The sequence below is a fragment of the Canis aureus genome, chromosome 27, assembly GCF_053574225.1.
Source record: "Canis aureus isolate CA01 chromosome 27, VMU_Caureus_v.1.0, whole genome shotgun sequence".
Taxonomy (NCBI): Eukaryota; Metazoa; Chordata; class Mammalia; order Carnivora; family Canidae; genus Canis; species Canis aureus.
Window position 1 is genome coordinate 32215851 of NC_135637.1, and position 17655 is coordinate 32233505.

The 17655-nt window shown below is 45.2% G+C and overlaps 2 protein-coding genes and 1 long non-coding RNA gene across 12 annotated transcripts in view; all 3 read left to right on the forward strand.

Moving 5' to 3' along the window:
- Positions 1–17655, forward strand: part of LOC144299119 (immunoglobulin lambda-1 light chain-like) — a 228115-nt gene that overhangs the window by 196962 nt on the left and 13498 nt on the right. The gene's annotated exons all lie outside the window — the stretch shown is intronic.
- Positions 1–17655, forward strand: part of LOC144299118 (immunoglobulin lambda-1 light chain-like) — a 64885-nt gene that overhangs the window by 12710 nt on the left and 34520 nt on the right. The window lies entirely within an intron of this gene.
- LOC144299124 (uncharacterized) lies at positions 1173–4199 on the forward strand. The gene is made up of 2 exons (XR_013365901.1): positions 1173–1249; positions 1607–4199. It is a non-coding gene; the product is annotated as an uncharacterized LOC144299124 (long non-coding RNA).

Genomic DNA, 17655 nt, shown 5'->3' on the forward strand with positions numbered 1-17655 from the left:
ATTCTGATCCAGATCTTGCAGTAATTACCCATTTCTCTGGCACAGTATTGGGACTTCAATATCCTACACACACCCCAGTGTTGCCAAACCTCTTGAAAGTCTATAAAACCCACTACCTCTGAGAACACATATCCCACCCACCCCAGCTCTCCCACCTCCCACCCACCCCTCTTTGCTCTGAGAGCCTCCCAACCAGCCACAAGGAAAATTTCCTCCTTTCCTCCCTCTCTAGGGGGCTGATGCCAAACATTTTTTCTTCTTTTTCTTTTTCTTTTTCTTTTTCTTTTTCTTTTTCTTTTCCTTTTCCTTTTCCTTTTTCTTTTCCCATTCCAAGGATACAGCAGTTATTCAAGAACCATTACTCAACCTCATAAATTACATTAACTATTTTTATCACTTAATGCATTTTTGCTAGCAATGAAATTAAAAATATAATTTTAATTTCACATGAGATATTCATATAATTCACAACCAAATTTCATTCTCTTTTACTCAAATCTTATCTTTTGAGCACATGATGTGTCCCTCCCTCACCACACATCAGAGATACTGAGAAATGGCGCCTACTACCTGACCAGGAGCTCATGGCCAAGGGCAGGTACTTGCAGCACCTCCATGGGCCTTTAACATGTGCACCTGGCAAGGGAGGAACTTTATTCAGATTCAGGTGTTCACAGATCACAAACTGCGATCTGCAGTAGGATGCTGCCCTTAAGTACTCAGGATTTCCCTGGAGTGGGGACAAGAAGGGTGACTACCCTGGGGCCTGGGAGTGTCAGAGGAGACAAAGGTTTCTGAAGGTGAAACTAGTAGCAGACCAGCAGGTGGTTTCTATCACAACGATGGATGAGACACTTAGAAGTCCTGGATGATATTAACCACCCTCCCATCTGAGCCAGAATGGAACAGAGGAAAGACCTGGGTGCCCAGGACTATCTCAGCATTACCACCATGACTATGTGACCACCAGGAGAAGGAGGATCCCCTGAGCTGAGGGTGGAAACTACGAGGGACACTTCTCCCCTCTCTGTGCTCCTTGGGGCTAAGCCCTTTCTTCTCTGAAACCACAAGTTCCTCAGCAGCAGCCCCTGAGCCATGGCTGATTTGCATGACCAGCAGGTCTGTCCTGCAAGGGGATAAGAGAGGCCTGGGAGGAACTTTGCCCAGTCTCAGGCCTTGGAAGCAGAATCAGGGCACCTCCACAATGGCCTGGACCCCTTACTCCTCAGCCTCCTGGCTCACCACATAGGTGCTACACCTGGGCTCATTGGGATTTGGGACAAGCCTGACCCTGACTGTGAGCTCCTGTTGCAGTGGGGGACAGGATCTCTTCACCTTGCCACAGGATGAGGGGCTGGAGGGGTGAAACACCCCACTGTGCTCACTGGCTCAGTGTGAGCTCTAAGGGGCTACACCTACCCAGAGAAGAGGGCCCAGGGGTTCACATTGGCTCAAAGGCTCCAACCAGGCCCATGAGCCTCTTGGGCTGAGATTGATGGGAGGGGCCAATTCTGAGGGCTAAGTAAGAGAATCCCTGGAGCTCAGGCCAGGCCAGGAAGGCAGAGTCCCTCAGCTGGAAACCCACCTCTCATGTCCTCTCTTGCAGGTTCCATGGCTGCCAACAAGCTGACTCAATCCCTGTTTATGTCAGTGGCCCTGGGACAGATGGCCAGGATCACCTGTGGGAGAGACAACTCTGGAAGAAAAAGTGCTCACTGGTACCAGCAGAAGCCAAGCCAGGCTCCCGTGATGCTTATCGATGATGATTGCTCCCAGCCCTCAGGATTCTCTGAGCAATTCTCAGGCACTAACTCGGGGAACACAGCCACCCTGACCATTAGTGGGCCCCCAGCGAGGACGCGGCTATTACTGTGCCACCAGCCATGGCAGTTGGAGCACCTGGCAGTGACTCACAGAGACACAGGCAGATAGAGGAATGGGACCCAAACCCTCCTACCCTGGCCTGACGCTCACTCTCACCAGCTGTCTGAGCAATTGTAGGCCAGTAGGTCAGCCATCCTCTCTGGTCCTGGTCCCAGCCCTCCAGGGCTGGGAGACTCTAGCAGGTTGCCCTCTCAGTGCCTCCATTTACCCTGCTGAGAAATGGCAGGTGGCGGGGGTACTGTTATGAGTCACAGAGGCTGTGGTCAGCACCTTGTGGGCCCAGAGGTCCCCCTACTAGCTGAACATTGTCCCCTCTCTGGTCTTAGCTCCTCACTCACTTCTCCCAGGAGTGATCCCTGGAGTTAGCTCCTAGCTGGCCCCTAATTCGCGGAGGCCCTTCTGCCTGTTAGTTTATGTGATCACTCTGCACAGAGAGCCTGGACGTTTATGCATTGAGAAGAATCTCCTCAGGGGAGAAGGACAGAGTCCACAGCTGGGCGCTCCGCACCACAACCCACCCACCCCCAAGAGAATCCGGGTTCACACTCCCTGCTGCTTTCTAAGTTGATATGTAAAGTTTCATCAGAGGTGTGTCAAACATTGACGACACGCTTTACATATATAGAACGGAAGTGAGTAACATTGTGATTGGATGCCCACTCTTTTTTAAAATTCTTCTCTAACATTTAGAAATTTTCCATCCATTTATACCATTTTATACCTCAAAATCTTTTATCCATTGTCCCCCTGTACATCTCAGTCCTAGAAATATACATTAAATTTACATTCTAAAACTTAGTTTCTTTTTTTCTCAAGATTTTACTTACTTATTCATGAAAGACACAGAGAGAGAGAGAGAGAGGCAAAAACACAGGCAGAGGGAGAAGCAGGTGCTCTGTTGGGAACCAGATGCAGGACTCGATTCCAGGACCCTGGGATTACGACCTGAGCCAAAGGCAGAGGCTCAACCACTGAGCCACCCTGGTGTCCCTAAAATTTACTTTCATAGCCTGTAATCTTGAGCATTAAATTCTTTTCTGCCACACTGGGTTTGCATCATAATTATTCATAGCAATATGTGATCAAAACAACATAAACATTAAACTTCATGTAGATAATCATTAAATAGAGTTGATACATGGATCCATAGATGAATATAACATCCTGCTAAAATGAAGCAGGGCCCTGCATCTCTTCTGTTCTGGCTTCCATTTTTATATGCAACTCGAAGAAACTTTGTCCCCATAAACAGAAAATTTGTGATACAATTTCACTCACAGATCTGAGCTTCTTCCTACCTATATGCTAAAAATCATTAGTGGCCAGTTGTGAAAAATTATTTTTTTCAATGACCTATCAACTGGCAGCTCTATTTCATATTCTTATAATTTTGCTGAAAGCAGAGAATGGGAAACCACCTGACTTCAAGAGGACTTGAACTGGTAGACAGTTTGATGCACCACCAGACCCTTTCTGGAATGAAGGGTTTATTGCCCCATCTGCTGGGAAAGGTGCCCACAGACAGCCCTGCCTTCATCTGTGAGCAACCTTGATGAAGAGAGCCACCTGGAGCCAAGTCATGGTCCTGACCTGGGCAGCGGGCGTCCAAAGGTTGATCATTGTGAGAGTCTGAAGGCCCAGCCTCTCAGCCCACCTGGAGAAGCTCGGAAGGGCCATCCCAGCAGCAAAGCTCCACAGTAGCTGATTTCTTCTTCTGTCCACCCTGCTTCCCATCCATCCCTTGTACACGAGTTGGTTCCAGTCACTCTTCCGGTAAACCTCCTGCAGTCTGACCCCATCCCAGAATCAGCTTCCAGGGAAAAGGGGGCCATCTGCACAGAACTGTCTCCCAGCCATTTGTCATCCACTTTCCTAATTTCATATCAGGGATATGCACCAAGGAACTTGACCAGAACTTACTAAAAGACACTTTGTGTGTGACAGAGTTTAAGAGATTGAGAAAAAATTAAAATGCCTATAATCATCATGCATATTTGCAAATACAGTATTTTTTTTTTGAGAAACATGCTTTCATCTTCTCATGTGCTTTAAGTATATTTTTTTTCTCCAAAATTTGGGGCTGCCAATATGAATCATTCAATCTAGGGAGAAGCCACACTGTGTAATCTAATTGGTAAAGCCAGTCCTCACTGTCAATGATACTATTCGGATGTGCTTCTGGTAGTATCTGTCTGGATCTATTTGTCAATACGAGTAAACCTCTGGGTGGGTAATTGGGGGAATATTATAAAATCACTTAAAACTAGAGGATGTGTCTGGAGACATGGTCAAGCAATAAAATAATGTCAATTTTATGTGATCATCTATTTTATTTTATTTTTTATATTAAATTTATTTTTTATTGGTGTTCAATTTGCCAACATACAGAATAACACCCAGTGCTCATCCCGTCAAGTACCCCCCTCAGTGCCCGTCACCCATTCACCCCACCCCCACCCTCATCCCCTTCCATAACCCCTAGTTCGATTACCAGAATTAAGAGTCTTTATGTTCTGTCTCTTTTTCTGATATTTCCCACGCATTTCTTCTCCCTTCCCTTATATTCCCTTTCACTATTATTTATATTCCCCAAATGAATGAGAACATACAATGTTTCTCCTTCTCCGATTGACTTACTTCACTCAGCATAATACCCTCCAGTTCCATCCACGTTGAAGCAAATGGTGGGTATTTGTCGTTTCTAATGGTTGAGTAATATTCCATTGTATACATAAACCACATCTTCTTTATCCACTCATCTTTCGATGGACACCGAGGCTCCTTCCACAGTTTGGCTATTGTGGACATTGCTGCTAGAAACATTGGGGTGCAGGTGTCCCAGAGTTTCATTGCATCTGAATCTTTGGGGTAAATCCCCAACAGTGCAATTGCTGGGTCGTAGGGCAGGTCTATTTTTGTTGTTGTTGTTGTTGTTGTTTTTGTTTTGTTTTGTTTTTGTTCTTTTTTGCAGGTCTATTTTTAACTCTTTGAGGAACCTCCACATAGTTTTCCAGAGTGGCTGCACCAGTTCACATTCCCACCAACAGTGTATGAGGGTTCCCTTTTCTCCGCATCCTCTCCAACATTTTTGGTTTCCGGCCTTGTTCATTTTCCCCATGCTCACTGGTGTGAAGTGGTATCTCATTGTGATTTTGATTTGTATTTCCCTGATGGCAAGGGATGCAGAGCATTTTCTCATGTGCATGTTGGTCATGTCTATGTCTTCCTCTGTGAGATTTCTCTTCATGTCTTTTACCCATTTCATGATTGGATTGTTTGTTTCTTTGGTGTTGAGTTTAAGAAGTTCTTTATAGATCTTGGAAACTAGCCCTATATCTGATACGTCATTTGCAAATATCTTCTCCCATTCTGTAGGTTGTCTTTGAGTTTTGTTGACTGTATCCTTTGCTGTGCAAAAGCTTCTTATCTTGATGAAGTCCCAATAGTTCATTTTTGCCTTCGTGGATGTATCTTGCAAGAAGTTACTGTGGCCGAGTTCAAAAAGGGTGTTGCCTGTGTTCTCCTCTAGGATTGTGATGGAATCATGTCTCACATTTAGATCCATTTTGAGTTTATCTTTGTGTATGGTGCAAGAGAGTGGTCTAGTTTCATTCTTCTGCATGTGGATGTCCAATTTTCCCAGCACCATTTATTGAAGAGACAGTCTTTCTTCCAATGGATAGTCTTTCCTCTTTATCAAATATTAGTTGACCATAAAGTACAAGGACTGAATAGATATCATGATGAAACTAAACTCATATCTGTCAATAGTAGCTCTGAACGTAAACGGGCTTAATGACCCCATCAAAAGGCACAGGGTTTCAGACTGGATAAAAAAGCAGGACCCATCTATTTGCTGTCTACAAGAGACTCATTTTAGACAGAAGGACACCTACAACCTGAAAATAAAAGGTTGGAGAAATATTTACCATTCAAATGGTTCTCAAAAGAAAGCAGGGGTAGCCATTCTTATATCAGATAAACTAAAATTTACCCCGAAGACTGTAGTGAGAGATGAAGAGGGACACTATATCATACTTAAAGGATCTATCCAACAAGAGGACTTAACATCCCTCAATATATATGCCCCGAATGAGGGAGCTGCCAAATATATCAATCAATTAATTACCAAAGTTAAGACATACTTAGAGAATAATACACTTATACTAGGGGACTTCAATCTAGCGCTTTCTACACTTGATAGGTCTTCTAAGGACAACATTTCCAAAGAAATAAGAGCTTTAAATGATACACTGGACCAGATGGATTTCACAGATATCTATAGAACTTTATATCTAAAGGCAACTGAATACACATTCTTCTCAAGTGCACATGGAACTTTCACCAGATTAGACCACATACTGGGTCACATATCCAGTCTGAACCGATACCAAAAGATTGGGATTGTCCCTTGCATATACTCAGACCGTAATGCCTTGAAATTAGAACGAAATCACATGAAGTTTGGAAGGACCTCAAACACGTGGAGGTTAAGGACGATCCTGCTAAAAGATGAAAGGGTCAACCAGGAAATTAAGGAAGAATTAAAAAGATTCATGGAAACTAATGAGAATGAAGATACAACCATTCAAAATATTTGGGATGCAGCAAAAGCAGTCGTAAGGGGGAAATACATCGCAATACAAGCATCCATTCAAAAACTGGAAAGAACTCAAATACAAAAGTCAACCTTACACATAAAGGAGCTAAAGAAAAAAACAGCAGATGGACCCTACACCCAGCAGAAGAAGAGAGTTAATTAAGATTCGAGCAGAACTCAATGAAATCGAGACCAGAAGAACTGTGGACCAGAACCAGGAGTTGGTTCTTTGAAAGAATTAATAAGATAGATAAACCATTAGCCAACCTTATTAAAAAGAAGAGAGAGAAGACTCAAATTAATAAAATCATGAATGAGAAAGGAGAGATCACTACCAACCCCAAGGAAATACAAACGATTTTAAAAACATATTATGAACAGCTATATGCCAATAAATTAGGCAATCTAGAAGAAATGGACGCATTCCTGGAAAGCTGCAAACTACCAAACCTGGAACAAGAAGAAATAGAAAACCTGAACAGGCCAATAACCAGGGATGAAATTGAAGTAGTCATCCAAAACCTTCCAAGACACAAGAGTTCAGGGCCAGATGACTTCCCAGGGGAATTCTATTAAACGTTTAAAGAAGAAATCATACCTATTCTACTAAAGCTGTTTGAAAGATAGAAAGAGATGGAGTACTTTCAAATTCGTTCTATGAGGCCAGCATCACCTTACTTCCAAAACCAGACAAAGACCCCACCAAAAAGGAGAATTACAGACCAATATCCCTGATGAACATGGATGCAAAAATTCTCAACAAGATACTAGCCAATAGAATCCAACAGTACATTATGATAAGTATTCACCATGACCAAGTAGGATTTATCCCCGGGACACAAGGCTGGTTCAACACTCGTAAAACAATCAATGTGATTCATCATATCAGCAAGAGAAAAACCAAGAACCATATGATCCTCTCATTAGATGCAGAGAAAGCATTTGACAAAATACAGCATCCATTCCTGATCAAAACTCTTCAGAGTGTAGGGATAGAGGGAACATTCCTCGACATCTTAAAAGCCCATTTACGAAAAGCCCACAGCAAATATCATTCTCAATGGGGAAGCACTGGGAGCCTTTCCCCTCAGATCAGGAACAAGACAGGGATGTCCACTCTCACCACTGCTATTCAACATAGTACTGGAAGTCCTAGCCTCAGCAATCAGACAACAAAAAGACATTAAAGGCATTCAAATTGGCAAAGAAGAAGTCAAACTCTCCCTCCTCGCTGAGCATTTTCTCATATGCATGTTGGCCATGTCTATGTCTTCCTCTGTGAGATTTCTCTTCATGTCTTTTGCCCATTTCATGATTGGATTGTTTGTTTCTTTGGTGTTGAGTTTAAGAAGTTCTTTATAGATCTTGGAAACTGGCCCTTTATCTGAGATGTCATTTGCAAATATCTTCTCCCATTCTGTAGGTTGTCTTAGTTTTGTTGACTGTATCCTTTGCTGTGCAAAAGTTTCTTATCTTTTTTTTTTTAAATTTTTTTTTTTTATTCATTCATGATAGTCACAGAGAGAGAGAGAGAGGCAGAGACACAGGCAGAGGGAGAAGCAGGCTCCATGCACCGGGAGCCCGACGTGGGATTCGATCCCGGGTCTCCAGGATCGCGCCCTGGGCCAAAGGCAGGCGCCAAACCGCTGCGCCACCCAGGGATCCCCAAAAGTTTCTTATCTTGATGAAGTCCCAATAGTTCATTTTTGCCTTCGTGGATGTATCTTGCAAGAAGTTACTGTGGCCGAGTTCAAAAAGGGTGTTGCCTGTGTTCTCCTCTAGGATTTTGATGGAATTTTGTCTCACATTTAGATCTTTCATCCATTTTGAGTTTATCGTTGTGTATGGTGGAAGAGAGTGGTCTAGTTTCATTCTTCTGCATGTGGATGTCCAATTTTCCCAGCACCATTTATTGAAGAGGCTGTCTTTCTTCCAATGGATAGTCTTTCCTCCTTTGTCGAATATTAGTTGACCATAAAGTTCAGGGTCCACTTCTGGGTTCTCTATTCTGTTCCATTGATCTATGTGTCTGTTTTTGTGCCGGTACCACACTGTCTTGATGACCACAGCTTTGTTGTACAACCTGAAATCTGGCATTGTGATGCCCCCAGATATGGTTTTCTTTTTTAAAATTCCCCTGGCTATTCGGGGTCTTTTCTGATTCCACACAAATCTTAAAATAATTTGTTCTAACTCTCTGAAGGAAGTCCATGGTATTTTGATAGGGATTGCATTAAACGTGTAAATTGCCCTGGGTAACATTGACATTTTCACAATATTAATCTGCTAATCCATGAGCATGGAATAGTTTTCCATCTCTTTGTGTCTTCCTCAATTTCTTTCAGAAGTGTTCTATAGTTTTTAGGGTATAGATCCCTTACCTCTTTGGTTAGGTTTATTCTTAGGTATCTTATGCTTTTGGGTGCAATTGTAAATGGGATTGACTCCTTAATTTCTCTTTCTTCAGTCTCATTGTTAGTGTATAGAAATGCCACTGATTTCTGGGCATTGATTGTGTATCCTGCCACGCTACCAAATTGCTGTATGAGTTCTAGCAATCTTGGGGTGGAGGCTTTTGGGTTTTCTTTTTTTTTAATAAAGATTTTATTTATTTTTTCATGATAGTCACAGAGAGAGAGAGAGGCAGAGACTCAGGCAGAGGGAGAAGCAGGCTCCATGCACCGGGAGCCCGATGTGGGATTCGATCCCGGGTCTCCAGGATCACGCCCTGGGCCAAAGGCAGGCGCCAAACCACGGCGCCACCCAGGGATCCCTGGGTTTTCTATATAGAGTATCACGTCATTAGTGAAGAGGGAGAGTTTGACTTCTTCTTTGCCAATTGAATGCCTTTAATGTCTTTTTGTTGTCCGATTGCTGAGGCGAGGACTTCCAGTACTATGTTGAATAGCAGTGGTGAGAGTGGACCTCCCTGTCTTGTTCCTGATCTGAGGGGAAAGGCTCCCAGTGCTTCCCCATTGAGAATAATATTTGCTGTGGGCTTTTCGTAGATGGCTTTTAAGATGTCGAGGAAAGTTCCCTCTATCCCTACTCTCTGAAGAGTTTTGATCAGGAATGGATGCTGTATTTTGTCAAATGCTTTCTCTGCATCTAATGAGAGGATCATATGGTTCTTGGCTTTTCTCTTGCTGATATGATGAATCACATTGATTGTTTTACGAGTGTTGAACCAGCCTTGTGTCCTGGGGATAAATCCTACTTGGTCATGGTGATGATCATCTCTTTTATAATAACTTTTTATAAACAAAATAGGACATTAGGCTATTTGTTAATATCTAATTTGCAACATACAATGGAATAGCTATGATGTTGTGCCACATATAATATAGTTATAAATAAATGGGAGAATGTGTGGGCTTTAGGGAATATTGAGGTCTGAATCAAATATAAATCACATTAGTATTGGTAGCCATTAGGAGGGAGCACTTCCTGTGACTGTAATAAAGGAGACTGCACCACCCTCTAAGGACATGTGCTGTCCAGATGAGAACCTGCTAAGATGATTGTTCCTGGTGGAAGAGTTGAAGGAGCTGTGGCTGCTACCAAGCCACCACTTGCCACGCAGGTCCTGCCGTGGTAGGGTTCCCCTCCCAGGTATCAATCTGACTTTGGAAAGGGCCTGGAAAACAGGGCTTCACTATGCAAAGATCAACCCATCTGGTGAGGTGAATCCGGAACCTCAGGGTGTTGGCAAAGCCCACCAGAACTCCGTTCCCCTGTTTAACTCCCACCTGCTCCACAGTTTCCTGGAGTTCCAGGGACACGACCAGTGTGAGCAGAGTAAGACACTGTAGTTGCATGTAAAATATAAGGGAGGACCCCAAAACTCAGTAATCAAGATAAATAATATCTAATGCAATATTTTTGGAAATCGCAATGAATGCAGAAAAATTCTGTGATGATGAGAACATCAAAAATGTAAGTCAGGTCAGATCCCACCCTACTCTGGAGTGACTCACTTCACTTGTCTCCCCCCAGGCGGTGATTCCAGGGATGAGGTGGACACCGTGCAGAACCAGAGTTGGACTCAGCATCCTCCCACCTGCTCCCTTGGCTGGAACCTTTCCCTGGCCTCCGGCCTACCCTTCCTGATCTCCAGTCCTTTCTGGGGTTCAGCCTCCTTCTATTGCTGGTCTTTGCTGCCCCCTATTGGACTGTCCTCTTGGGGTGCACTCCAGGCGGTTGAATTGGGAATGTTAGAGGTTAAGTCACTGAAATGTTCTGAAGCACGCCCCCCCCATCCCACCCATCAGTTCCAGACTGGCCACACCTCTTTAGCAATAAAAAAAAAAAAAAGACTAATCCTCCCAGGTCTCTGACTGGTACTGGTAAGTCCCAGAACACAGTCTTTAACCAAATTGCTGTGTGTTTTAGGAAAGAAACTCTCTCTCTCTCTCTCTCTGCTTCAGTTTATTCATCAGTTGAGGGAGCTAGAAGGCCCCCACCAGGGCAGTGAGTCTGTGACATCTACAGAAGCAGTATAATTCTCTTTCCATTTTCTGGAGGAGAGCTAGGGAGGGAAGGCTGCACCCTCAGGATCACCAGGGAGGCAGAGGTCTTCAGGGTTCATGGGAAGCCCTCAGAGGGGGACTCAGAAGCTACAGAGCCAGACCTTGACTCTGAACTTTCTGAGATTCCAGAACCTTTGTCACATCCCCAGACACACACACACACACACACACACAAACACACACACACACATCAGGCATAACAGTGAGATGAAAAGGCCCAGCTAGCTTGAGTTTAGGGTGGAGGGGAGAAAGGAGCTGGGCAGATTCCGATGCAGGCAGTCTCTGTGGTCTGTGGAGTACAGAGTGGGCAGGAGACTGACCAGCAGGAGGCTGGGGACACCCTCTGACATGGGAAGCAGAGCCGAAGTGATTGGATAGGGATGCACCCCTTCCACTCCATGATAGAAGAGCTGGGGCAGGGCACAGAGGAGACGGGGCCCCTCAGCAGGGGGCCTACCAGGACAGCTGCACCGGGGTTCCCCTGGCCCAGCCATATTTGCCCTTGGCAAATCTTAATCCAGGGAGGGGTGAGGGGCAGGACTAAGTGGGCCGGAGCTGCAGCTACACCAACTGGGAAGACCCAGCTCATCCCTCTGGGGTCCCCAGGAAACAAGCCAGACCCAGATTTCTGACCACAGCCACCACAAGAGGATGTGGTCTGCAGCAGTGGCTGCCCAGAGGCTGTGGCAGGTGCAGCGGTAGGAAAGGGGGTACATCTGAGATGCTGCCTTTAGGGACAGCCCCTTCTTCTTCCCAACAGCTGAGGCTATCCCCCAGAGAACCACAGCTTCTAGGCCCTAGATAGCAGGTGCATGTCACACTCACACAGGGGTGCTGGGATGGAAGAGCTTCAGCCTACACCCCTGGGGCTCACCCTGCTCCAGCCCCCAAGGTACCAGGAACCCAAGGTCAGAGGCAAGCATGGGCTTCATCCCATGGAAAGGATGATCTTTGCCAAATGTAGCAGGAAAGTTAAGGAGTGCCTGACTCAAAACATGGACCAGGGGCAGCCCGGGTGGCTCAGCAGTTTGGCGCCGCCTTCAGCCCAGGGCCTGATCCTGGAGACCCAGGATCGAGTCGTACGTAAGGCTCCCTGCATGGAGCCTGCTTCTCCCTCTGCCTGTGTCTCTGCCTCTCTCTCCTCTCTCTCTCTCTCTCTCTCTCTCTCTCTCCCCTCCGTGTCTCTCATGAATAAATAAATAAAATCTTAAAAAAAAAAACATGGGCCAGACAGCTCTTAAATGGACCTTCCAGGAAAGTTACTTTGGCAGGCCCTTGGACGCTTCTTTTAGACACAGAAACAAGAGACCCTATGTGACTGTAGACCTGCACTTGAGCAGGTGTATGAAAGACTTTGCAGCAAAAAAGACAAGTGAAAAGCAAAAGGGGAGGTTCTGGTTGACAGGCGGGATCCTGCCACCTGTTCTGCACTGAGCGGTGACTTTGCCAGGCCTGGAGAGTGGGGTCGTCATCAACAAAGCATGTTCTGGAGCTGCGCCAGGGTCAGGTTTCTGCATAGAGCCTGCTTGAACATCAATTTTCTCATTCTCAAATGGGCAAGACAATCTCAGCCCAGCCAGCAGCCGGCCCCATTGTCTGCATCAGTCTTACTGCATTACCTATTTATTATATTCCTGGCCTTTCCAACAGACCTCAAGCCAAAGCACCTGTGCAGCCCGTCTCTCCTGCATCCCTTCCTAAAAGAACCCAAACCTCGGCTCTCTTGCAAGCAAAGCACAAGCCTTCCAGGTGGACAGAGAGCTGCTGCATCGCTCCTAGATTCTCACACACCCTGACGCCCACTCCCAGAATAACGTTGGCCCCTGCATTCATTTCTCTGGACCTTAGTCTTCTCACCCGTAAAACAGGCACACGCGCCCCAGGACACACCAGCAGTTGTTCTAAAGTCCAAAGTCAGAGGAAGGTAGAAAGGGAATGGGCAATCATTCAAAACCTGCTATATCTGGGTCTTAGCATTCACATGATCTCATTCATCTTCATGACAGCCCTGCTGCAGAAGAACTGTGTCCATTTTACAGATGAGGGAACTAAGGCCCAAAAGTCACCTAGATATGGAAAGTTTCAACATTCTTGAGCCTGCTTGAGTGAGGGATGTAGAATCATTCCCTGCGGGGCCCTTGCCCAGCTGAGAAGCTGAGATGACCACAGGGGAACCAGCCAGTCTTGACCAAACTCACCAAAGAAGTGGAGCACGCAAGGACCCAGCCTGGGGGTATTGGGCAGAAGAGGAGCCCTAGCCCCTCTTGGAGCTCCACCCCCAAGGAATCGGGTCCTGGTGATTCCTGACCCACTGGGCACTCAGCTGCTCCTGACGGCCGCTTCAGGCCACAGGGAGAGGCTCCACAGATCTGGGACACCCTTGGGGAATAATAGGGAAAAAAGGCAGGTCAGGTATGCCCAGCCCGGGACCTCAGGGGCGGGGACTATGGTCAGGCTTCAGGGGAAGGAGGTGGGGCCCAGGACTTGACCACAGCAGGGCAGTTGGCAGATGTCACTCTGAGGGAGCTCCCCAGGAGTAACAGCCATGGGCTCTGGAGAGGGCTGGGCACTGGGTGCAGGGACCAGAGAAGGCCCAGGCAGAGGACAGGGCCATCTGGGCCAGGCACACTGGGAAGCCGCTGCCAACAAGAGGCACTGGGCCCTCTCCAGAAAGTTCAAGCCGAGCTTCCACCCTGAGAGCATATGAGGCGATGATGGGCTGTGAGGTCCCTGTTGGAGCAGAACCCCTACTGCAGCTGAGTCTGGCCGTGGGTGCCCATGGCCCCCTGTCCCCAACGCGGCACCACCGAGCAGAGCCCTAGCAGGAAGAAGTTGCATGTCCAGCTTTCGAAGCCTATGAGACAGGTAAGGAGCCAAAAGAGTCGTGGTGGGAATATATGGAGTTCCCTGAGTGGGGAGCCAGGAGTGGGCATCCAAGAAGAGAGCAGTGGTGAAGGGAAGTAGGGGGTGAAGGAAGAATCAGCCAGAGAGAAGGGGCCTGGGCAGACACTAGCTGTGTTTAATGTGTTGATATTTGTCCTGCGTGGATTTTTTTTTGCACGAATTTTTAGCTTTGAGTATTGTATGAAAATATTATTTATCTTGATGATTGCATTTTTGGCATCTCTTACATTTTGCACTAGTGCCACCTTTGCCTCACCCTTGTCCTCTGGGTAGGGCAGAAACACGGAGGCAGGAGCAAGATGTGCCCAGCCGGTACTAATCGTTTTAAGGGCAGAACATTTCTCTCTGTGGCCATGCAAGTCAGATCCTGGTGTTATCCCCATCTTGCAGAGTAATATAGAGGTCCAGAGAGGTAGGTTGACCTCCCCAAGGTCACGCAGCACAGAGGCACGGTCTCAAGACTATAAGAAGTCGGAGAACTGAACACTGTGATCTCATCAGCATGTCCTGTGTGGGAATAAAATGGTGCAATAGTAGAGATGGTCTGCAAGGCAGTTAGAGATGGGAGCAAGGGCTTGGATGAGACTCTCTCAAGGATGTCCTCCCTGCCACTCATTCATAAATATTTACAGGGGCCAGGTCTAGGGACCCAAAAAGGGCTGGCCTGCACCAAGGGGGTCATGTCCAGGGACTGGGACAGATCAAACTGATATGACTGGTGGGGCCCTGGGAACAGCCTGGGCTGAGGGGAGCAGCACAGGCACTTCAGGGAGATCCCTAGGGAGCTGCTGGGAGAGTGTTTGTACCACGCTATGCTGTGCGCCGTGCTGTGTCTTATGTGCTATGTCCTTGATCTTGGGGTCCAGAGGAGCTGTTCAGGACTTAAGTAGCAGACTGTCAGATTTGTATTTGAAAAACCGTTTTCAAATAGGAGACTGGTGTGAGGCCAGATTAGAGGACCAAGGACAGACAATGACCCAAAGCTTGCGCCTTGGGGATGGGGAGGAAGAACCAGGTACCAAGGTCTCCTATAAAATTAGCAAGTACCAGAGTTTGACCAGAGAGTAATGGCATTTTCATGGACTGTCTATAGAAGTCTGAAATGTACAACCATCTTAAAAACATGCAGCAGGGATCCCTGGGTGGCGCAGCGGTTTGGCGCCTGCCTTTGGCCCAGGGCGCGATCCTGGAGACCCGGGATCGAATCCCACGTCGGGCTCCCGGTGCATGGAGCCTGCTTCTCCCTCTGCCTCTCTCTCTCTCTCTCTCTCTCTCTCTCTCTCTCTCTCTCCGTGTGACTATCATAAAAAAATAAATAAAAAATATTAAAAAAACATGCAGCAAATCATTTTTTAAAAGTATATATATAATTTAAAGTATATTTATTTAAGTTGTGTAATTCCACATCTAGGAATTCATGGGGTGATGAGAGTAGAAGGGAATAATCAAAGATATAACCAAAGACTTACAAGTAAAAATGGCTAGTTCAACATACTTTCAACAGTATAGTAAATTTTCAACTTTAGTAATGGTAGGAGAAAACTGGAATTAACCTAAATATCCAGCAGTAAGGATGTGACCAAATACAGTATGGAATATGGAACATCTATCATAAGGAATCTTACACAAAACCTCCAAAACTCTGTTTCTGAAATTGTGTGTGTGCATTTTTCAAAACTCTGTCTGAAAATATAGAAAAATGTCAATAGTGTGTCTCTGGCTGATGGGATTGCACCTAATTTAAATTTTTGCTTCCTAATTTCTAGAGTTTTGAAAATGTTTACAGGAAGATATATTTGGTTTTTATCTTCCAAAATAATTTTTAATATAAGAGTGACACGTACTTGTAAAGAAAAAAAGATTAAGCACAGAAATATAATAAAGAAAAAATCCAGTGTTTCTGCTTACCATCCCCACACATCTTATCCTAAAGCTCAATCTCCAGAGACGACCACTATCTCAGGTTGGTCTATATACTTCCAACCCTTCTACAATATGGGTATGTTCCTGAAAACACACACATATCAAGTTGGTGTGGGGATTTAATTTTTTAAGAAATTGAGTCATATTCTGCATATTGTCCTCGCGTTTTAAACAACCTGTTACGAATATTTTCTATCTCAATCTATGTGAATCTCCCATTTTCTTTTTTTTAATAAATTTATTTTTTATTGATGTTTAACTTACCACCATACAGAATAAAACCCAGTGCTCATCCCGTCAAGTGCCCCCCTCAGGGCCTGTCACCCATTCACCCCCACCCCCCACCATCCTCCCCTTCCACCACCCCTAATTCATTTCCCAGAGTTAGGAGTCTTTATGTTCTGTCTCCCTTTCTGATATTTCCCATGCATTTCTTCTCCCTTCCCTCATATTCCCTTTCACTATTATTTATATTTCCCAAATGAATGAGAACATACAATGTTTCTCCTTCTCCGATTGACTTACTTCACTCAGCATAATACCCTCCAGTTCCATCCACATTGAAGCAAATGGTGGGTATTTGTCATTTCTAATGGCTGAGTAATATTCCATTGTATACATAGACCACATCTTCTTTATCCATTCATCTTTCGATGAACCCAAGGCTCCTTCCACGGTTTGGCTATTGTGGACATTGCTGCTAGAAACATCGGGGTGCAGGTGTCCCGGCATTTCATTGCATCTGTATCTTTGGGGTAAATCCCCAACAGTGCAATTGCTGGGTCGTAGGACAGGTCTATTTTTAACTCTTTGAGGAACCTCCACACAGTTTTCCAGAGTGGCTGCACCAGTTCACATTCCCACCAACAGTGTAAGAGAGTTCCCTTTTTTCCGCATCGTCTCCAAAATTTGTGGTTTCCTGCCTTGTTAATTTGCCCCATTCTCACTGGTGTGAGGTGGTATCTCATTGTGGTTTTGATTTGTATTTCTGCTGGCAAGTGATGCGGAGCATTTTCTCATGTGCATGTTGGCCATGTCTATGTCTTCCTCTGTGAGAATTCTCTTCATGTCTTTTACCCATTTCATGATTGGATTGTCTGTTTCTTTGGTGTTGAGTTTAAGAAGTTCTTTATAGATCTTGGAAACTACCCCTTTTTCTGATACATCATTTGCAAATATCTTCTCCCATTCTGTAACTTGTCTTTGAGTTTTGTTGACTGTATCCTTTGCTGTGCAAAAGCTTCTTATCTTGATGAAGTCCCAATAGTTCATTTTTGCTTTTGTTTCTTTTGCCTTCGTGGATGTATCTTGCAAGAAGTTACTGTGGCCGAGTTTCAAAAGGGTGTTGCCTGTGTTCTCCTCTAGGATTTTGATGGAATCTTGTCTCACATTTAGATCTTTCATCCATTTTGGGTTTATCTTTGTGTATGGTGAAAGAGAGTGGTCTAGTTTCATTCTTCTGCATGTGGATGTCCAATTTTCCCAGCACCATTTATTGAAGAGACTGTCTTTCTTCCAATGGATAGTCTTTCCTCCTTTATCGAATATTAGTTGACCATAAAGTTCAGGGTCCACTTCTGGGTTCTCTATTCTGTTCCATTGATCTATGTGTCTGTTTTTGTGCCGGTACCACACTGTCTTGATGACCACAGCTTTGTAGTACAACCTGAAATCTGGCATTGTGATGCCCCCAGATATGGTTTTCTTTTTTAAAATTCCCCTGGCTATTCGGGGTCTTTTCTGATTCCACACAAATCTTAAAATAATTTGTTCTAACTCTCTGAAGAAAGTCCATGGTATTTTGATAGGGATTGC